Source organism: Chiloscyllium punctatum, chromosome 5 (assembly GCF_047496795.1).
Source record: "Chiloscyllium punctatum isolate Juve2018m chromosome 5, sChiPun1.3, whole genome shotgun sequence".
Taxonomy (NCBI): Eukaryota; Metazoa; Chordata; class Chondrichthyes; order Orectolobiformes; family Hemiscylliidae; genus Chiloscyllium; species Chiloscyllium punctatum.
The window spans coordinates 26,355,466-26,379,751 of record NC_092743.1 but is presented as its reverse complement, the minus strand read 5'-3'; positions in this window follow the sequence as shown (position 1 = coordinate 26,379,751).

Sequence of the window (24,286 nt, the reverse complement as noted above, 5' to 3'; positions counted from 1 at the left end):
TCTCTATAAATGTATTTATTTTTCTTCATATGCCAAATTCTTTGAACCTAGAGCAGTTTCACCGTGTGAACTAGCAGTAACATAAATAAACTCACCAGCACCAATTAAAAAACAATAAAGAATCAGTAATAAATTCTGGTCTTGCCAAACACACCCATATTCCACAAATGAAAATTAAACTCAGATACATGGAGAGGTAGTGAAGGAAGAGTTTGATGGTAGAACAGCAGGGAAAGAAATTGTATGGTTACATTCATGTTTTTGATTTGATGTTTTATTATTTTCACATGCTGGTACTGTGAAAAGTTTTGTTTTGCAAGCAGTACATATAGATCATACCGCACAAAGTATATTAAGGTAATGCAACAGGACAAAGAAAACAGCGTTATAATTGCACAGAAGGTGCACAAAGAGTGAAATAAACATTCAATTTAAAATGTGAGAGGTCTATTCAGAAGTCTAATAACAGCAGGGAAAAAGCTGTTCTTAAATCTGTTGGTACATATGTTTAAGCTTTTGTACCTTCTTCCTGATGGAAGAGAGTATAACCGGGGTGACCAAGGTCTTTAATTATGTTGGCTGCTTTCCCAAGGCAACAAGAAATATAGATTGATTCAATGGATGGATGGTTGGCTGTGTGATGGACTGGGCTGTATTCACAATTCTTTGTAGTTTCTTGTGGTCCTAGGCAGAGCAGTTGCCATACGAAGCCAGGATACATCTGGATAGAATGCTTTCCATGGTGCACCTATAAAAATTGGTTAGGGTCTTTACAGACCTGCTGGATTTCCTTAGTCACCTGAGGAAGGAGAGGGCTTGTTATGCTTTCTTGACTGTAGCATCAACATGGGTGGACCAGAAAAGATTGTTGGTGATTGTCACTCTCACAGTTTTGACCATCTCCATCTCAGTAATGTTGATGTAGATGGGGGTGCACCCTCCACCTTACTTCCTAAAGTCAATGACCAGCTCTTTCATTTTGTTAATGTTGAGGGAGAAATGGATTATTTTGGTTGTAATGCAAACGTATTTGAAGTATGCTTCAGCATCACTGTTTGAACGCCTGGTTGAGTAGAGATAGACTTACTTTGTAGACCTTAGTTAAATGCAAAATTGTTACCTAATCAGGAGAGGGAGGCCATTGAGATAGCTGGGCCAGGCTGGCAAGAAGAAATTACTTCCTGACCTCTCGCTGGTGACAATACAGCCGGTATTTATGAAGCACGTGTACAGAAGGCAAAATCCAGAGTACTGAAGATGTGCTGGGTTTTCCTGATGGTCAGCTGACAAACAATGGAACTCCTCCCTCATAAATATTGTATTACATTCTACCTATGTTAATATAGAGGAAGGGGTTTGTCAGTGACTCACAAGGCTTTCAGCTGGTAACCAGGAAATCTCCGTGTAATATCAGGTCAGTAGTACTGGGATAGTAATTCACAAAACAGCTAGAAGTGATCGAAGGAGAAATTAAATAATGCAGTGAGTTGTTATCATCTGGAATGTATTGCCTGGAGGAGTGGTGAAAGCAGATTCAATGGCAGCATTTAAATGAGAGTTAGATATATAGTTGACATTGAGAAAAATGCAGAGCTGTGGGGGGAAAGCGGAGAAGTTTAGATCACTTGCAAATGGCTGGTACAGGTAGAAGGCTAAATAATCTTCTCTCCTTCCCTTGTCATACAATTCTGTGATGCCAGGTATTTTGGGCATCATCAGGATGAAAGCCCAATAACAATTGATAGCTTTCTGAGAGAACATGGTTCAGAAAAAAAAGATTTCAATGAAAATATAAAGTGAAAGTTAAATTAAATCTGTGAGAGGTAATAAATCACTGCGTTTCAAAACAGACACATCATGAAAATCAATGAACTCATGACTATGCAATGATTAACATTCGTAATCAGTTAACTGTTTGAATTCTTTTATTAATACCATGTCTTAACTTTGATTATTCCAGCCTGTAAAATATGTCACATTGAGTTATCAGCTTTTTATAATTAGGTGAAAATTATTTGAGATTCAAATATTTACTTCGAAATCTAACATCATAATGTTAAGCAGTTTTTTCCCAAAGGGTACAGTCCTTTCAGAATTAATTGTCTAATGCTAATTAACCTTTTAAACAGTGTGGTATAGTGGCAGGAGCCAGCATTTATCACAGTACTTTACTGAAAACGTAGCAAAGCTTGCAATGCAAAGAGCTTACAAATTCTGCATTCAGAAGTCTTATGTGTAAAAAATATTGTTTCACATTAATCTTGAATCATTGTGAACATTTACTCAAATCTCACATTATTTGACTTTGGGAACAATAGCCAATGAACATGTTTGGTTTGATTAGGAATTGTTTCAAAACCCTCTAATGGCATCAGCCAACTCCTTTAATACATTGGAGGGAACCCATGTACTTTTAACGTTAATGGTTGCAGATCAAATTAATGGCGTGACATTTTTAAAGCAACCCCCTCCAAAATAAATTGCTTGGGGTCAGCCCAAAACAAAAAATTGCGTGAGATTTGAGTGCAACCATAAACGAACCTTCACTTTTAGATTTTATGCAAGATGTTGAATCATTTTGAATTTATTTAAGTAGTTATCCGAATTAGACACCTTTAATTAAGCTTCCAGAGCTTTGGATAGTGTGCCAGTGAAAGAAGGAAAGATTGCCTCACACTTCATGGGGGTGTTTGAAGTTCAGTTTGTCCAATGTCAATAAAAGCTCAATGCTTATAGTTGCTTTGTTTGTCCCCTCTGGTAAACATTTTGCGGATATTTCATGTGAACATAGAGTTTTTAGGGTAGCTTAGTATCTTTTTAAAATAGACAACAGCAAGATGTGGACTGTATGGATGTTTTCAAGCAGACCTATGATGAAAACCATCATACTGCACAGAGGTGCTATTATGAAGTGACTGGATTGGTATGTGTCCATGAAAGAGTTGAACACCTGAGAAGTCTGCAAAAGGAGAACACATCACATTGAGAAGACAGCAACAGAGGAGTTGAGGACAGAAGTGGCACTGTGAGGACATTCCACAGATTGGGCCTCAGCTTCCTTGAATATTCTTAAGGAACAAGACAGTAAGTGCCAAGGAGCCTTGAATCACTTGAAGTAGCATGAGGAATGAGATCAGGTTAGTGGCTGTGAAGGAACAAAATGTGGCTGTAGTGCATCAGGATAGGAAATTCTGGAACAGGAACTGCATTCCTGAAAGAAAAGTTTGACAACACAAATAGGAATAACAGACAATATCACTGATGACAATGGTGATCAATGGTGCCTCCAGAGAAAGTCACCGTCGCCAAATGTGAATACATCAGCAATTATAGCTGATATAAAAAGTCAGATGTTCACTATTGTACATAGCTAAACATCCTTTTTGGGAATGAAGGAATGTTTATGTGTACCTTGCCTTTAAAAGGGTTCTCTTTGAAACACTGCATGTACTGTATATATGTAACAAAGTGACATTGCCTGCCAGTTGGTGTGTAACATACATGCCACTGAAATCAGTTTGTTTCCTTTAATGGTGGCTTCCTAATTTAAAATATGGTTTATTGCATCAAACAAACTAACCTACTCAGTTAATCAATTCCGAAGGACCAATTGATTATCAGATTTATAACATTAGCAGGGCAATAAGCAATTTTAATACATAATCGATAGCAATTACGTTTTGCTGATTTCATACCTTTGAAGGTAGCTATTTTGACAATGTGTAGTTTCAGTGATAGGTTGTGACATAGGATGCATCCCTGCAAATTAAATGGGTTATCACACAGTGAGTGTGCCGTGCACAACTAGACATTGACACTAGAAGGAAAGTGTGAGATTTTCTGTTTACCAATATATATTTTTTCACTTCCACATACCAAAAAAAAACTTTTTTCATTTATACTGTAGGATAAATATTTATTTATATTCCGTCCCTTTTCATGCAAATCTATTTCTGAAGCAGCAGGAAGGTACATTGTGGACATAACATATGCTTTAGACCATTACTCATGTGTCCCTGAAGTCCCTATAAGGTAATCCAGAAGCTGTCATAGCAACAGGCAGAACTTTGACTTTTTTTACAGCTAGAGCAAGATATTTTCTCTGTTATTGTGCAGAATTGCTATTTACTGGAAGCTCAAACAACTTATCTTGGGAGGAATTGCAATTGTTTACGTTCTGAAACCAATACATTTGCCAGTTTTCAAAAAATTTCATGTTGTATCAGGTATGCAGGATTATTCATTGCCTTTGCTTTTACACTTTGATGCTATCAAGCATGACCAGATATTGAAATTTATCACCACCACGCCCCCCACTCCCCCACCCCAGAAGAAACATTTGCATTATTATTAGACTTTTCAGGACATCTCAAAGCCAAGTCCTGTCGCAGTCTTGGAAATGCGTGAAACTTCTTCATAAATAAAAAGGTGTTCGAAGTATCAATATGGTAATAACCAGATGGCAAATTTGGTTGAAATCTTGGTATAAGTCAAGATATTGTGGACAAACTCATGCTTTTCCACATAATATTGCCATATTGGGGCATTACATCAATTTGGGATTGGTTTAATATTTCAGTTGAAAGGCACAAAAGAGGCACAAGAAACATGCATGGAGTGTTGCAAACTGCCCTTTTCAGTGCATACAAATGATATCCCAAAAATATTGTTAACACAGTCTAGTGAGAGGGAGGAACTGAAGGAAATCAGCATTAGTAGGGAAATTGATGGATTGAAAGGCCAATAAATACTTAAGGCTCAATAATGTACATTCTGGAGTACTTAAGGAAGTGACACTAGAAATAGTTGATGTATTGATGGTCATCTTTCAAGATTCTATACACTCTGAGCAGTTCCAGTGGATTGGAGAGTAGCATTACTGCTGTAACTTATTAAAATAACTCTTATTTGGAAGATGAAGGGTTGAAATGTTGTTCTTGAACTTGTGTTATGTCATCACACAGATGTATCATCAGATTCAGAGTGAAGATTTGCTTGCAAAGAAGTGAAGATGAGCTACATATGACTCCATGGAAGCTATACCAGTACTAAAAGCTTCAGGATATAGTTAAGAAAATGTTACCAGGCTTAGAAATCCAGGATGCAAAACAAAAACTTATTTCAATAGAGCAATCATCTGTGATCGATATTTATGAGATTAAAAGTCCAAAGTATTACTTTAGGACAACTACCTGAATTAGCAAGAAAGAGTTCCTCTGTAATAAAATTCTGTGGATTAAGGATTCTCCAGAATTGGCCATGGATCTGCTATATTGTTTCGAGGAAACAAGATCCTCCACAAAGAATCTTTCAAAAAAACAAAAGGTTTTCCAGTGGAGAAACAGTCTGAATAGCAGTTATAGAGTCATAGAGTCATAGAGATGTACAGCATGGAAACAGACCCTTCGGTCAAACCTGTCCACGCCGACCAGATATCCCAACTCAATCTAGTCCCACCTGCCAGCACCCAGCCCATATCCCTCCAAACCCTTCCTATTCATATACCCATCCAAATGCCTCTTAAATGTTGCAATTGTACCAGCCTCCACCACTTCCTCTGGCAGCTCATTCCATACACGCACCACCCTCTGCTTGAAAAAGTTGCCCCTTAGGTTTCTTTTATATATTTCCCCTCTCACCCTAAACCTATGTCCTCTAGTTCTGGACTCCCCAACTCCAGGGAAAAGACTTTGTCTATTTATCCTATCCATGCCCCTCATAATTTTGTAAACCTCTATAAGGTCAACCCTCAGCCCCCGACGCTGCAGGGAAAACAGCCCCAGCCTGTTCAACCTCTCCCTGTAGCTCAGATCCTCCAACCCTGGCAACATCCTTGTAAATCTTTTCTGAACCCTTTCAAGTTTCACAATATCTTTCTGATAGGAAGGAGACCAGAATTGCATGCAATATTCCAACAGTGGGCGGCACGGTGGGCACAGTGGTTAGCACTGCTGCCTCACAGTGCCAGAGACCCGGGTTCAATTCCCGCCTCAGGCGACTGACTGTGTGGAGTTTGCACATTCTCCCCGTGTCTGCGTGGGTTTCCTCTGGGTGCTCCGGTTTCCTCCCATAGTCCAAAAATGTGCAGGTTAGGTGAATTGGCCACGCTAAATTGCCTGTAGTGTTAGGTGTAGGGGAATGGGTCTGGGTGGGTGTGCTTCGGCGGGTCAGTGTGGACTTGTTGGGCTGAAGGGCCTGTTTCCACACTGTAAGTAATCTATTTAAAAGTGGCCTAACCAATGTCCTGTACAGCTGCAATATGACCTCCCAACTCCTGTACTCAATACTCAATAAAGGAAAGCATACCAAACGCCTTCTTCATTATCCTGAAGCTATCAAAACCTAGCATAGGGCCATGAGAGGCCGGATAGGCTGGGAAATTTTTCACTGGAGACTAGGACACTTGGGGTGACCTTCTAGAAGTTTATAAAATCATGACATGTATAAATAAAGTGAATAGTAGGTCTCTTATCCTTAGGGAGGAAATTTCAAAACTGGGGGCATATTTTTAAGGCGAGAGGAGAAAGATTTTAAAAAGACACGAGGGGCAGTTTTTTTTCATGGAGACTGGTTTGGATGTGGAATGAATTTCCAGAGGAAGTGGTGGATGTGGGTACATTTATAATATTTAAAAAACATTTGAATAAATACAGGAATAACAAATGTTTGGAGGGACATGGGCCCAATGCAGGCAGGTGGGATGAGTTTAATTTGGGATAATGGTCAGTATGAACCAAAGGGTCTATTTCTGTGCTGTATAACTCTATGACTTTAAGATATAGAAACAGGTGTAGGTTATAGAAGCAGAAGACCTAAGGACACTCCATTGAGGGTGTTCCACCATTTCATTGAAGTTGCGGCCAATCCAATAATCTTCATTCTATTTTCCTGCATTTTCCCACGTAACCTTTGATTCCCTTAATGATTAAAAACTTGTCTGTGTCAGTTCTAAGTACATTAAATGGCCAGGCCTCAACAATTTTTTTGCAGATTCACTACCCTTGGACAGAAGAACTTCCCACTCATTTCTCATTCTTCTAAACTTCAATGAGTACAAACTCAATCTGTTCAACCTGGGTCACTTCATTTTGGATTTGTTTGCTTTGGGACCTCTGCCTGTGGAAGGCAGGGGCCCTGCATAAATCCAACCCCACTCCATCTGGCGTGGCGACACCAGAAGATGAACCCCAGGACCCCATCAGTCGAGCTGGAGGAGGGATTTGTCAGTCAACGTCCAACGTCGGAGGAGATGTGGGACCCAGACAGCATGGCCTTCACCAGCACGGAGGCGGCAGATACAGAAGCGATGGTGTCAGTGATGGCAGAAAAGGAACACATTGCTGGCACCCTGGAGACAATGTTGGAAAGCAGTGACTGGAGGAGCAGAGAGGGTGAAGTCTACAGAGAGGGAAAACTGAACTTTTGAAGCTGTTTCAGTTTTTGTCAATCAATTTACTTTTAGTTTATTCAGTATTTTAACATTTGCACAATATATTCAGTGATATATTCTGTAATACAAGATGGTACCATAATGTGGCGACATCATGCACCTTTCAGCGCAGCTGAAACAGCACAAGTAACAGTATTAAACAAATCTAATAAGTCATAAATGTAATCTAAAATCCCTGTGTGCTGCAACATTCAGGATTTTTTTCTCCAATTGATCCTATATTTGTCTTGCCAACTTGCATAATCTTACATTTTTTCATGCTATATTTCATCTGAAAAGTCTTTCCCAACTTGTATAACCTGTTTCTATCGGTTTATAGAGTCTTTGTCTGATTTTCACATTTGCCTTACCACCTACTTTTTGTCATCTGCAAACTTGACTATAGTACATTCACTGCCCTTGAAGTTATTCAAATTTATGTTTAAATAATTGTGTCCCAGCATTAATCCCCATATAACTCCACTAGTTACAGGTTGCCATCTTGAAAACATTCCCCTTATATGAACTCTTGGTCATCAGTTCATCAGCCAATTCTTTATCCATGCTCTAATACTGTCTTGAATTTTCTGAAGTCTGACGAGAATATGCTCTTGAACTATTGTGCTACCTCATGATTGCCTGAATTTGTCAAAGAAACTTTGTGGGAGATGTGGTCATGTTAATTGTAAATGTAATTATGTATCTAAATTAACGAATGTTAATTATGTGGAAACATAGTTTGGTGGAAAAGTTGCATAAAATAATGGTTCTTAAAGGATTAAAGTTGGCAACTAAATTAAGACCCGATCAAACTGATAATGTCACACAACCTTGGCTGGAGACAATAATGTTTCATGGGATTCAAGATAGTAGTTGCGAAGAAAGATTGGATAGATTAGGATTGTATTCCTTAGAACAAAGGAGGTTGGGGGTGTGACAAATCAAGATGCACAAAATAATGAGAGTTTGTTTTTATACAGTCTACAGAAAATATTTGTTTCCACTGGCAAAGATCTCAATTACCAGAGATTATAAATTTGAGATTATTCGTGCAAGGATTAAATGGGCATGATGAAAAACATTTAGTACCAGTAGTTCACTGCTCAGTTTAGTTATTGAGGTGATAACCCGCAACTCACATCAAAGGAACATGGATGTGCAACTTGAAACACTGTTTCCTGTAAACGTTGTGGACTAACTGCAGAGTGCTAGTTTAGTCAACTGGTTCAGATACATGGGCTGAATTGCCTCTTTCTGTCCTGTAATGTTTCTATAGTTCTAAAAGAAGTCTAGCTCAAAATTTCAACGGTAGCAGATGCATAATCTTTGTCTATTAATATTTAAGTTATTGTTATGGACCGGACCAAAACATGTCTAGAAAAAGTCTAGACCCTATCTTTTATCTTATTAAAGGCATGCGTAAGGCACTGCATTCCAGATATGATTTGATTGATTAGACTACAAGACTTGAAGCAAAGCACACTTAAATCTTACACCACTGTTAAAACACAAACAAAGCCCCTGCTTTTCACTAGACTCTCCAACCTCACCTTACATAATAACACTATTCTTCTCACCATAAATTCGACATTTTACAGACTTTTCTGTCAATACTCCTTCTGAATTTTATTTCTTGTCATCTCATCAAAGATTGCCCAACTCCAGCTTGCCTGCCAATTCCAAAAGCTTTGTCTTACTCACTTTCTGTAAACCATCCCAAGTGTCTTCTTCCACACCAAGGAAACCCTTAGCCACTGAAAGATCCATTATTGCACAAGGCACCCCCTTTGTAACACCTGAAAAGCGAACATTCACCATTCACTGTCTTTGAGTCCAACAATCCTATACCCAAACTGAAATTGGTGATTTTGATCCTGACAAGAGCCCCTAATTTGTTACAAACCAGACCATCCCCCTCAAAACACCTGAAGGAGATAACTTTATTTAAATACAAGTATGATGCTCTTTGTTCCAGATATGATGGAATTGGTCAAACTACTAGACTTTAATCGAACCACACTTTAATGAAGAATTGACATAGCTTTAACTTTGTAAATAGATTTAATAAAATACTATATTTTTTAGGCACTACTCATGAACTGTTCCAACATAGCAGTATCCTGTAAACACACCCATGACAAAGGCAAATTCTGCAAAACAAATTTCCATCACTTGTTATCTCCAGTTAAGGAGAAGGAACACTAATGCTATGAATTGAGCAGCAGACAAAAAGCTTAAACTTTTTGCAGGAGCAAAGAGAGACCTCTATCCAGCAGTTTCAATTCCAAAAACCCACACTTCAGCAACTGAAAACAAAAGTAAAACCCTTGTTCTGTCTCAGCCTGACTTCACCTACTGATGATTCCTTGTCTGATTTAAAAAGAAAACCCAAAGCCATTTATTCTGCTCTCCATGAAGCAGACACCGGAGCACCAGGTTTACATCATGCCTCCTCAAGAGAAACAGGACAGAACAAATCCCTCTAAAACGCCTCGCTTATCATATTATCAAGTCTAACTTGCCAATGTAATTGTATCCATTGCCTTCTTAAAATAATTCTCAGCTTGTTAAGAAAACGTTGTTACTGGATTAGTGGTACTGGAAGAGCACAGCAGTTCAGGCAGCATCCAATGAGCAGCGAAATCGATGTTTCGGGCAAAAGCTCTGATGAAGGGCTTTTGCCCGAAACGTCGATTTCGCTGCTCATTGGATGCTGCCTGAACTGCTGTGCTCTTCCAGCACCACTAATCCAGTATTTGGTTTTCAGCATCTGCAGTCATTGTTTTTACCTTGTTGAAGAAAACGTTGTTGTCTTGTTAAATTCACACTGGTTCATCGCCTGCCAATTTTTAATCAAACAGGCTTTTAGACCAAGTAGAGAAAGGACGATTGGTGGTAGCATTCTAACCAAACCATTAGCTGATATTTCTGAATAAGTGTCAGTGGGCCCAAAACAGTACCTCTGTTTCCCTCTCCACAGATGCTGCTCAACCTGCTGAATTTCTCCAGCTATTTCTGTTTTGGTTTTGCACATTTCCAGAATCTACAGTTCTTTATTTTTGATTATCTGATATTTGTTGGTTCTGTAACACGTACAACACAAGGGCATAGCATTTGCAATTCTCTAGACATCTGGCACTTCACCAAAGTTAAGGAAGAGTGAAAAAATGCTGACCTCTGCCTCCATAATTTCCACTCTCACACTCTCAGTATTTTTGATTACATCTATCCTGGGACTTTATCCATAACACACATTGCCGATCAACTTGAGAAATTTTGAATTAGATTGGGTGGTCAAGATAATTTTTTTTTGGCAAAGACAGATGCAAATTATTGTGATGAAATTAGTATGTGTGTGTACTTGTACATATTTTAAACTAGTGGCATATGGTTAGGTCTCAAACGCTCTTGTCCCTGTTGACAGCCACTTCTTTGAACTGCTGTGCCTACCTTCCCGGGTTGCTGTGGGTTGGTTGTGTCCATCTGGTTTGTGGTGTTCCCTGGACTGAAGGGTAGTGCTGAGGGAGGTGGAGGGGTGGGGTGAACTGGCACCCTGCTTTGAGTAAAGTGCCAACATATTGTGAAATTAGCCCTGAAATGGCCCTTCTTACATCGGGCAAAGACTCCAGTTCCGTAGCTTTAAAAGATCTTAGTGGAGGGTCAGCATAGCGGAAGTGTTCTGACATTTCTACCCATTAATTCGCTGGAAAGCACCACCACCCCTCCACCCTTAGCAGCCCTGCCCCCAAGGATTTGTAAAACCAGCCACTGAGTGTCCACTGCACTTAGTGCTGTTATATTTGAGGAAATTAGAAATAAATGAGCCAGGTCAACATATCAGTGCTTAAAGGCAGTCAAAACTATAACATTTTTGATGATTTTGTAAACGTCTGGAGAAGTATTCAGTGCTGACAGGGAGAAGCTGAATTCCTAACATTTCAAATAGATTCACATCAATATGAAATTTTGTAACCTGAGAAAATTCTTTGAATAATCTGTAACATAACCACTTTCTATATTTTTGTATAAAAAATGTTAACCATAGCTGACTAACAGCCAATCTTAAATGAGCAATGGATAATGCTTTAGGCTGAAGTCTTAACTTTGCTCTTTTTTCATTTCTTTTACAGTTTGAGCTTTTAATTCTTAACAGATATATCGAGCAGACTGATTTGAAGTATTTTTTGCCCCTCAGGAACAATAGTTAAAGGATTTAATCACTGTACGCATAGACTTGATGTCCTCCAGAGATGAACATCAGAACCCAAGGCTGAATGCAGAGCAATACACCAATTATCTATCATAATGAAGGAACTAGCTGTCTCTCCCCTGAGTAAGTGTGGAAAGGTGTACATATTTGACATTAGAATGACTATAAGTAGACTAATAATGATATAAACCTAGTTTTTTTTTGTTTATTGAGCTATTAAATTGGCTTGGGTCCAACAGGGAGTTCAAAAAGACTAGTACACCTATTTGTCACCAACATTAATTTTTAACAAAGCAATTAAAACTATCCCAAAGATTAGCCATAGCATTATATAATATCATAATTTATTTCAGGATTAAAGTGAATGCAGCATTTGTACAAGTAACCAGATTTACATAAATGACTTAACAGAGAGTTGGCTACAATCATAGATTTTTACAACACAGACGACCATTCAGACCAACTAGCATATAGAACATTGAACAATTTATCACAGCACAGGACCTTTGGCTCTCGATATTGGGCCGACATTTCATCCTATTCTAAGAACAGACTAACCTACATACACTTTATTTTTCTATCATCTACGTGCCTGTCTAAGAGTCACTGAAATGTCCCGAATGTATATGACTCTACAACCACCGCTGGCAGTGCATTCCACACACCCATCACTCTCTGTGTAAAGAACCTACCTCTGACATCTCCCCAAACCTTCTTCCAATCACTTTAAAACTATGCTCCCTCATGATAGTCAATTCTGCCCTGGGAAAATGTCTCTGGTTATCTGTTGTACCTATGCCTCTCATCATCGTGTGCACCTTTATCAAGTCCCCTCCCATCCTTCTTCATTCCAATGAGAAAAGCCCTAGCTTCCTCAACTTTTCTTCATCAGGCATGCCCTCCAGTTCAGGCAACATCCTGGTAAATCTCCTCTGTACACTCTCTGAAGTTTCCACATCCTTCATCTCATCAAACAACCAGAACTGAACACAATATTCTAAATGTGGTCTAACCAGGGCTCTACAGAGCTGCAACAAAACCTCGCAGCTCTTAAACTCAATTCCCCTGCTAATGAAAGCCAACACACCATATGCTTTCTTAACAACCCTATCAACTTGGGTGGCAACTTGAGGGATCTATGGATGTGGACCCCTCTGTTCCTCCACTCTGCCAAGAATCCTGCCTTTCACCCTGTAATTTGCATTCAAATTCACTTAACACTTTTCCAGATTGAATTCCATCTGCCACTTCTCAGCCCAGCTCGGCATCCTGTCAATATCCTGTTGCAACTTATAACAGCCCTCCACAATATCCACAACTCCACAACCTTTGTGTCATCAGAAAGCTTACTAACCTACCCTTCCACTTACTCATCCAAGTCATTTATAAAAATCACAAAGAACAGAGATCCCAGAACAGATCCCTGTGGTACTCACTGGACACTGAACTCCAGGCTGAATACTGTCCATCTACTACCACCCTCTGTCTTCTCTCGGCCAATTCTATAGTGGACAGCCAGATTTCCCTGTATATCATGCCTCCTTACTTTCTGAATGAGTCTACCATGAGAAAAGTCTTGCTAAAATCCTTATACGCCACATATACTGCCTCATTGAAAGGGCTGGGAAATTAATCCTTTTTCCTAGTTAAAAACTATGTCAAAATGGAAAACTTGTCATTGAAAGCCATACTTTCCTGTGCTTGCAACTGTCACAGATCAGATTCACGCACACCACCCACCCTATCCCCACTGCTGTCAGGTAAAATAATATGTCTTTGTCTAGTATTTTAGTGCATAATGCAATAGTTTCTCTCTTCTTCAATTTCAAAGGAACACATATTTATGTCTCAGAGAGTGAAGAAGGACATTCAGAGAAATTTGTCACACGCAGAAACTATTCGAGATCAAATTATTTCGCTGCAGAGAGAGTTGAATAGAGATCTTTTAAAGCGAGGAGCAGATCAAGAAATACTTTGAGAAAGGCACAAGAATGTGAGGAGGGACCCACATACTGAAATTGGTTTTGCACTGTTCAAACACGGCCAGTATGGAAAACTGATTCCACTTGAATTTCATACATCAATGGTCAGAATTTTCCCAGACTCTAAATGATGTTGGCTCTGGTGAAAACCGTGGAAAAAAATTGCATGAGATAGCCGGAGAGGAACTTCTCAATGTCGAGAGCAAGAAGTCTCACTTTCTACCCAAATGTTGAAAGGTGAGACTGGGCCTATTTGCATACATTAGCATCTCATTATTGGCAACTCATGCCTCTCTTCTACACAATTTCCCATTCCATTTCCCACTGGACAGGAGCTATATGATAACAATTCTCAGCATGGAAATTATGGCAATTACCTGGCTACTCCGCCTCACCCTTGTTCCTTCAGTCCTCATTTTGACATGTGGCATCAGCATCTTTAAGCCTTGTTGGATCCATAACATATTTTTGAAGGAAGCTATCTTAAGTATACTTTATGAACTTTTCCTTGTAGCTACCTCTGCCAAATTAACTTTCCTAATCTATATGAACATTAAAGTCACCTTTGATTTGTTACATGCCCTCACCATCTTCTGAACTGTTCCCTGTTCAGCTCTATGGCTTCTGTTAGAGGGCCTGGAAACTATTCCTACCTGTGTGTTCTTCCCTTTGTTATTGTTTACATCCATCCAGATAGAATTAAATAAAAACATCCATTGACTGGAACCATATATAGCGCTGAAGAAGATAGATGTAGCTGCGAAATTTCAATAATCTTAGTCCAGAACATCACTACAAGCGCTCCTCAAGGAAGTGCACTGACCCAATTATTTTTCACATTTCCTCATCAATGGGTCAAAATCTTGGAATTCTACCGGTCTTACCAATGAAAACCACACGCTGTGAACAAATTAAAATCAAAGACATGTTTAACACCCAGCTAGAATCTTCCGATAGAAATGAAGAAGTAGTGACTAGCCAACTTGCATTTGGTGACATTGGACCTTTTGTATCCACCTAAAAATGCAGAGAGGATCTTGGTTTCATATCTCTTCTGATAGCACCATCAATAACACAGGGATGGCATGGTGGCTCAGTGGTTAACACTACTGCCCCAGAGCACCAGGAACCCAGGTTCGATTTCAGCCTCGGTCGACTGTGTGGAGTTTGCACATTCTCCCCATGTCTATATGGGTTTCCTTCAGGTGCTCCGGTTTCCTCCCACAATCGAAGGATGTGCAGGTTAGGTAAATTGCCCATAGTGTTCAGGAATGTGCAGGTTGGGTGCATTAGTTAGGGGAAATATAGGGTAGGGAAATGGGTCTGTATGAGATGCTCTTCAGAGGGTAGATGTGGACTTGTTGTGCTGAATGGTCTGTTTCCACATTGTAGGGATTCTATGTTGAAGCAGCAAAGGTACGGTGATAATTACATATTTAAGACATTAAGTTGTCTTAAAACCAACCATTTTCTGACTTGGAGGAAAGAGGCTGATGCTACTTAGCTGAGATATTTCTGGTATTCTACCGGCATAGAAGCCATCAAATGATCTGGTGCAATTGTTTCCAGGAAAACACATTCCAGGAAAACCCTTGCTGAGCTATTTGATATTTGCAGGTCATTCTGGTTTCACTTGCATTTCATCAACACGAATTGGCTATAACATGATTGATGAATTGTAGACGTTGTTTGGAAAATGCCAACTTTCTACCGAATGGCTGTGGCAATGTTCTATAGTGATCTTCCATAGCACAATTTTCTGTAGCAGTATTCCATAGCACAACTTTCTATATCACTGGGTCGTGGAGGAACCTAACTGTTGTGTTATTAGTAGAAGTATCTGTATATCTTTGTATGATACATGTGTTTACAAAGGAATTTTGTATATAGGTAGAAAATGGCAAGCTGTGGTGGTGTTAGCTGTTTTGTAAAGAAAAACTGAACTTAAAGTCGAAGAACTTTCCAAAATTGAAAGCCTCCTTGTATTTGTGTTCTTATGTCATAGGAGGTGAGAGGAGGGGGTGGAAAGTTCTTTATTTAAGCTTCATATTTTCCCAGGAAATCATGAAAAAAAGCCTGAAAGATTTCAAGCTTAATCAGATGCCATATAAGATATAATCATTTTATGCAAAACATCACAGGGCTGTATCTTATGCAGCTTATTACCCACAGCTGTTACCAGCTCTCATTGTACATGCAAGAATAATGATGTGTATTTTAACCACATAATACTCAGTCAAAGCAGGCCATAATTAACCTCACTAAAATAGTTACAATTCATTTTTTTTTGTCAGACATTTCATTTTTTTTCTTTCATTAGGAGGCTGATTTGCCTTCAATTATAGATATAAAAAGACTTTGTTGAAAGACTGTAAAACAGTGCTATTTTAGTTTGTGTCTTTATAAAACAGAGCCTGAAGAACCAAATCATAAATACATTCAAATCTCCCAGATAAGCTTGTTTTTTTTTTCTTTCAAGGTGAACTTAACATGATCAAATTCCTCTGAGTGAAGTGGGGGTAAAGAGTACTGCGACAATAAAAGTTGCTTCGTGCTGATTCAAGTTGGGATATCTCTGTGTCTCAATTTGTGTAGGAGAAAGTGAGGACTGCAGATGCTGGAGATCAGCTGTGCTTTTCCAGCACCACACTTTTCGCCTCTCAATTTGCGCAGTCAATAGTTGACAGTTCTTTGCTGGTTTGTTTTCTGTAGTCAGTTATTTTTGAAAACAAATTTGAAGGTTTTGTTATGTTACTAGTCACTGATGCTGCTTGACTATAATTTCAGCCTTGCCATAAGCCCAAATGTATTAATAATTAATTAGGGGAAGTTTGGTGGTAGATCTAAATTAACCAAAATACGACTTTATCATAATGAGAGGCATACTGAAAAATTAATTCTATGAATCTCATCTGCAGTAGATTTTAGTATCTCTCTGATACAATAATACATCTTTTGGCATTCTCCTTTGTTCATGGCTTTGACTGATATGAATCTCAGGATATATTGCCATTAAATGGAATAGACTATATGGTTTTCAAATTCTGATGTAATGCATGAAGTGTTAAATTTGCATATTACAATAATATAAAGTGAAATCTTGGTACTATAACCAAGGGTAACATTAGTTGTGAAAGGTGAAATTTACATATAATAGTCATTTTTGGAATTTGGATTTCAAAATATTGATAGATGATTTTGTGAATGATTTTCCTTCAGAAGAAAAGTCAGAATGTTTCTTGAATAGTGATCTAATCCAGTATATATCAAAAAACTACTGACTGCAAACTTCTGTGGTGTTAATGGCAAGATATTCATTGTCACAGAAGCCTGGGGAGGCCAGGCCATTCAGTATATCTAAGGTTAAGATAGATAGGTTCTTGTCTATCAAGGGGATCAAGGGTTAGGGGGAGAAAGCAGAAGAATGGGGTTGAGAAACTTATCAGATATGATTGAATGGTGGAGCAGACTTGATGGGCTGAATGATGTAATTTCTGCCTCTATAACTTATGGTCTTATGGTCTAATGTGTTTGCAAAATGTAGAGTGAATATGTAAAGCCATTACCGTTGTTTTCGGTTCAGAAACATACAGCATTAGCAAGTTTTATTTAAATCAGTATTGAAGAAAGGCTTTCAGTTCAGTTCAAAATACACCAGTGATGAATTTGGAAGGAAGTTTAATTTTTCTCCTAGAAGAAGGAATCAGTCAGTTAAGAAAATAGGAGTCCTCAACAGAAAGGCAGTTAAGTTTTCAAACCTGGAGAGGGGGGATGTTGGGGGGGGGGGGGGGGGGGGGGGGGAGGGTGAGGATGGTTAGAAATCTGGAGGTTATTAGAAATGAGAAAGATTAGGCTCTTGGATTAGAGGAAAAATTAACTTTTAACTTTAAGGTTTGGAAAAGACACATTGAAGTTTCTCTACACGCGAGGAAACTGAGTCAGGACTCAAGTAGAAATCTAAAGAATTGAAATAAGGATGTAATTCCTCATGAAGTGACTCTCTAATACACAGTAAAGGTAAAGTCATCATAGTCCTACTGGATCATAGAGCTAGTCTCCCATTAGAAAGTGACAGCTGGTGGTGGTTTAACCTGAGGGTTAGCCTGCCTCAGGTAAAGGGAGAGACTGAGAAGGAGAGTCCCTCATGATAATTTTAGCTGAAAAGGAAATGAATACGTGCTGTTGTTTTTTTACAATACATTGCAAGCCAGCCATCCAGCCAACTGAGCTAAATGACTCCCTAATAGCTAGTATGGGGAACAATGCCAAGAAATTATTTTGCTGTGTGTTGTGCGGTCATTTTAACTGTCCTGTATTTATAGATAACATCTTCAAAAATAATTAGTTTACCTTGTGAAATTAACTTTTGTTTCTTTGCTGAAGAAAATCTGCAGCCCTGTGTGAACTCTAGAAGCCTCTGTCTTATACAACCTTCAGATTATTTAGCTGATCAAAAACAGAAAGATCTATTGGGTCAGATTTCATTCTGGGTTCTGAATTTTCCAAAAGTGCCATAAGCTGGGATCATTACAAGTGAGGGCCATCTATGATTTGAATCTATTAACATTAAGATGGACTGTGTATCTTTTACAGGAATGGCAATATGGAAGTCCAAGATGGTGTCAGACCGTGGTGACATTATGCACATTTCATTGTATCTAGATACAAGTGACAATATTAAATAAATCAAATCAATTCTGGACTTAACGTGTGTCTTGTGGTAAAATGTATTACATGGATCAGATTTTCAAAATGGAACTGAGCTTTGTATAGAATTTTTCTAAAAGTAGACGATATAACAGTGGTTTATTTCAAATCATTGACTAAAGTTGAAATGGACAAGTTAGAAGATAAATTGAAATCAGCAACAGAAACTGGATCACAATGTGATTAGATGATTAACATGATGGCACAAAAATTAAAATTACAAGCATAGAACTCTGAAATTGAGATGTTACAGTTGGAATCAACTAGGAGACAGTGATTTTTAAAAAATCTCTACCTTGAGAGAGAAAGAGAAACAGAAAGATCTGAAGTCGAGGAAAGAGAAGAAGAAATAAATAAAAAAAAGACTTGAATGGAGAGAAGGACAGAGGAAAGAGAAATGGAAAAGGTGGAGAAAGGAAGAAAAAGAAAATTCTAAAAGAAAGGATATAATTGGAAATAGAAGGGAATGAAACACAGTGAATAATGGAAAGAGATGATACAAAATAGGTGGGAGGGCATGTTGAGATAATGATATGAACAATCTGCAAGAGAATATAGATAGGTTTAGTGAGTGGGCATAAACCTGAGAGATGAAGGTTAATGTAGGAAATTTTGAGGTCGTGAACTTTGGTGGGAGAAAACAAAAACAGACTCTTATTTAAATAGAGAGAGTGACAAAAAGTACATAGCAGAGGGATCTGGGTGTTGTTGTAGACAAGGCACAAAAATGAGCAAACAGGTTCAGCAAGTATGTGAGTAAGTATGTAAGAAGACAGATGAATTTTGGCCTGATTGCTTGGGGTTGGAGTTTAAAAACATAGAAGAATGAGGGGTGAACTTAATGAAACATACAAGATTGTGAAGAGACTTGAAGATGTTTCCACCTGTGGGGAGCTAGTTACAGAAGAACTGAGATGCAAAGAAATCTCTTCTCCCAGAGGATATTGAATGTCTGGAATTCTGTAACCCAGAGAATTGGAGAGGTGAAATCCCTGGAAGTTTTCAAAGAGAAGATAGATTGGTTGTTGAAATACCAGAGACTTTAAAGCGATGCTGAGCAAGCAAAACAAAAGAAAAGTTAAGGCCTTGGAATATCAGCCATTATCTTGTTGAATGGCAGGACAGGATTTCAGAGCTGACTGGCCTCCCCTGCTCCTATTTATGTTTTTATACTCACATAATTTCACGAGAACCCTCAAAATTCTCTGATTTAAATGAAGATATTCCCAGGGTTTCAGGCATGGAAGAATCGCCCTGCAGAATGTTCCATTTCCCAGAAAATTCCTTTGGAGTTTGTTGTGATATATATTCTACAAAATCTCCATGTGCAACCCTCATGCAAAATGGAATATTGACTGACTGAAAATCAGAAAATCCAGACTGTAAGACAGCAAACCTTAAAACTTTAGATAAATGCAAGCATCAAATCGTCAGAAATCTAAAAGTGAAGTGGCTGTTCTAGTAGATACCTATGATACCTCACAGACAATTACATGGAAAGAGAATCATTCAAGAATTCACAAGAAAATTCAAAGCATAGTGACTGGAACCAGGAGGATTTTATTGATTATGAGATCCTTTACTGGGGCTGTTATCCTGGGGCCAATCAGGGATCCCTGGTTGATGTGTATAAACAGGGGATTTAGAGAGTGCCCTGGTTTGAGGCACTGACTCCAAATTGGCTGGTTATAGTCAGTGTAGTGTGCAAATGTAAATAAAAGGTGACTTGGTGATGGGATACCCTTCTCTGTGCAGTTATTTCATAAGACTAAAACTCTTTCAGTGAGCAAACCAAAGGATACCAAAGTAATAAAGGAGGGGGACTAGAACGAAAAGTTAGATAAGGAAAAACGTTTCCTTCCACTATAATATGACTGAGCATATCAAAGTCAATTTCTGAATGTTAACTAGAAATAGATTGCAATGGTAGGAATATTTAAGGAATCTTCACAAATGTGGGAATTTTGCAACACTGGAGAGATTTTATCAATTCAAAGTCATGTTTTATCGAATGAAGAAAAACCATCAACAACTTTCCACCAATTAATCAACAAACTTAGTGAAGGACTTCATCACTGTTTTGTGCAGTGAGAACAGTGGTATAGTAGTAATGTCACCAGACTAGTAATCCAGAACCATGGCTAATTTTTTTTGAGGACATAAGTTCAAGTCCTACATTTGAATTGAATTAAAAGCATAAGTCTGGAGCTTATCTAATGGCTACCAAGTAATCACTCTGAAACCCATCTGGGTCACTAATACTTTTTAGGGAAGGAAATCTGTCGTCCATATTTGATCAGGCCAAAATGTGACGCCAGACCCACAACAATGTGGTTGACTCTTAACTGTCCTCTTGGCAATTAGGAATGGGAAATAAATGCTGGCCTTATCAGGAACACCCATGTCCCATACAAGAGTAAAAGAAAACATTGACAGTTTGGCTTTGTTCAGCAAAGTCTAGGAAGAACATTTACAACACTTCACTGAACAAAATTGATCATAAATCCGGTTAAAATGAATTTAGTAAACTAAAAGTGACTTATTTGGGCCATATTGTGAGTCAAGGCCATGTAACATCAAAATAGAGAAGTAAATGGTGGCTCAGTGGTTAGCACTGCTGCCTCACAGCACCAGGATCCCAGGTTTGATTCCAGCCTTGGGCCACAAGGAGTTTGCACATTCTCCTTGTGTCTGCGTGGATTTCCTCCCACAGTCCAAAGATGTGCAGGTCAGGTGAATTGGCCATGCTAAATTGCCCATAGTGTTAGTTGCATTAGTCAGAGGGAAATGGGTCTGGGTGGTTACTCTTTGGAGAGTCAGTGTGGATTTGTAGGCCCGAAGGGCCTGTTTCCACACTGTAAGGCATCTAACATAATTATTTCAGTTTACCATGGCAAAGACAAAGGATTAAGTTCTTTGATAAATTGGCTTGAATAGATTTTATTTAAAGCTTGTTCTGAACTACAATGCTGTAGTCATTTCTTTAACAAATTTACTAATAGTGTTTCAAAATCTGAACGGATAAAATAGTGTTCCTATCACAACAGCATTGGTTTTAGCAGCAATAATTTGAACAAAGTCAACCGAACTGGCTCTTGATACCCATGACATTGGCGTGGGTGCCATTTTATTCCAACAAAACAAAATGAGGATTGAAATATTCTGTCACTTACCTTTTAATGAACACAAATTCCTGTCAACAAAAATTTTGGATGGTTAAGAAAGAGATTGTAAGTCTTGTGTTACCTGTTCACTAGTTTAAAGTTACTTTTTTGAATAAACTGTTATTTATACAGACCATAATCCTATGGTTTTTGGAGAAATATCAGGATAAGAACATATGATTGATTCCTTGGAGTTTAATATTTCATCCATGCAATTTAACAATCATTTATCTGTTGAAAAAAAAATAGTGGATACCATATCTATAGCGGATATCAAAGTCACAAAATTATGTTTTTGAAATGGACTTACGTAAAAGTATGATTATGCTGAAACTCAATCTATGGTTAATGTAAATATACTTTTAATTTGTCATAGAAATAGTGTTAAGAAAACTATTTTGAATAGAAAATGAAAATGCCTCTTTAAGATCTATTTTCAGGCTTTTGTCGGATGGAGGAAGCGTAACAAAAGCGTTTACACTTTTGGGATTGCATTTCAAAATAATCACTTGTGAAGTTTGGTTAAAATTGTCTGGGATTTTCTCTTAAAGAACTCAAGGTCAGGTCTCTTTCTGGAGAAGTGAATTTAATCTAGTATGTATGCGAGAATAGGTGACTGCAAAATCCTGTTGTGTTAATGGAAATATACTCATTAAATGTTGTATTCATGACAGGTGCAGCAAATATGCAAGGCTATTAACTTTGTTTTCAGTTCGAAAGCATCAGGGATTAACATGTCTTCCAAAAATAAATCATTTCAAAAGCAGATTTTTCAGTTCATTTTGGTAAAAAAATCAGAATTAATGTTGGAGCCTAATTTAATATCTCCCCTAGAATTAGCCATCAACCAATTTGCACTCTCTTCTCATAGCGTATGATAAGGTGTCTCTTTCAAGTGTGTTTATTGTGCCCTCATTCTAATGAGTATAAGACAAAAAGGCTTCAACTTCTAAGTGATAGTTCTATATGACCAAGCAATTATTCTGTCCTCACAAAAAAGGCACATAATAGAGACATTGTAGTTAAAGCAGAGGTATGTGAAGTATTGGATGCGTTAAACATCGTGAGAGAGGAAGTCTTAATGGGATTCACATCATGAAGCTGGATAAATCACCAGGGCTGGATAACAGCCTCAATACCAGGTTCACTGCTTTTTATGGTATAAGGTCATGATTTGGGCATAAATGTGAGGGTCACAATTGTCGAATCTGTGCAGCTAAAAGAAGGGAGAACAGCTTTAGACTGTAGGAAGATATCAATGGACTGGTGAAGTGAACAGAAGAGCGGTGGAGGAAATTGAACCAGGAGAACGTCGTGTATTTAGGGAGGTCAATCAGTGTAAAAAAAACACAGTTATTTGGAGAACACTGAGAGGTATATTTAGTGGAGTAGAGAGTGAGGAATCATGGAGCGAATGTCCACAGACTGTGGAAGGTAGCAGGACACATCTTTATAAAGGCATGAAGAATTCTTAAAATTCATTCATGCGTTGTGGACATTGGCAAAATCAGCATTTATAGCTCAACACTAATCTCACAAAGGGCTGTTAAGAGTCAACCACATTGCTGTGGGTATGGAGTCACATATAAGCCAGATCAGGTAAGGATGGTAGATATTTTTTCCTGAAAGGACATGCATGAATCAAAAAGGTTGTACAACAATTGGTAATGGTTATGTAGTTGCCATTTGGTCCGCTCTTTATTCCAGTTCTCCATCTGCCAAGGTGGAATTTGAACAAGTATTCCCAGAACATTAATATAAGGTTTTGGATTATGAATCAAATGACATTAACATAACACTAATTTTTTTTCTCCAAGTTGCTTCTTTACCGGCTAAGGCATAGAACATAAGAGCAGTGAGGCAATACTGGAATTATGCAAAACACTAATTAGGCCATATCTTGAGCACTGCATGGGGTTCTAGTCACCTCATTACAGAAAGGATGTACTTGCACTAAAGAAGCTACAAGCAAAATTTATGTTAATGTTGCTGGGACTGAAACATTACAGCTATGAGGACAGATTGAATAGGCTGGAGTCCATGTCTTTGGAACAGAGGTGGCCGAGGGGAGATTTAATTGAGATGCACATGATTGTGAATGATCTGAATACCCTTTGGACACCTGAGGCATTATGCAGTATAGTGAGAACATGGCTTTGGGGATTGTGGTTGTTTGGGGCTGGGGAGTGGATTTGTTGTGTGGCCTGTTTGTGCGTCGAGGGTAGCATTATGTGTCCTTTATATTAAAAAAAGGGGCTACAAGAGCAGAACGGCAGGTGCTGGGCGGAAGTGAAGTTGGAGCGCAGAGCTGGTCGGGAAGGTAACTGATTGTTATTTGAGTGGGTGTGTTCTAGACCCCAGGTCCTACAAAGTAGGGCCTCCCTCCCACCCTCCTCCTCTATCCTAAATTAAAAGTCCACAGATTTGCCCCAAAAACAGGGTCCATGGAAGTTCCTGTGGAGTGAAGAGTGAGGCTTTAGCTCAGGAGTCTTTGACAACGAGGTTGAGTGAAGTGATTACACCACAGTTGAAGAGGGTGAAGACATGACTGCCAAGCTGGTTCAGTGCGCTACGTGCTTGATGTGGGAGGTCAACGACTCTGGTGTGTCTGGCTTGTATGAGTGGGTGGCACGGTGGCACAGTGGTTAGCACTGCTGCCTCACAGCGCCAGAGATCCGGGTTCAATTCCCGCCTCAGGCGACTCTCTGTGTGGAGTTTGCACGTTCTCCCCGTGTCTGCGTGGGTTTCCTCCGGGTGCTCCGGTTTCCTCCCACACTCCAAAGATGTGCAGGTC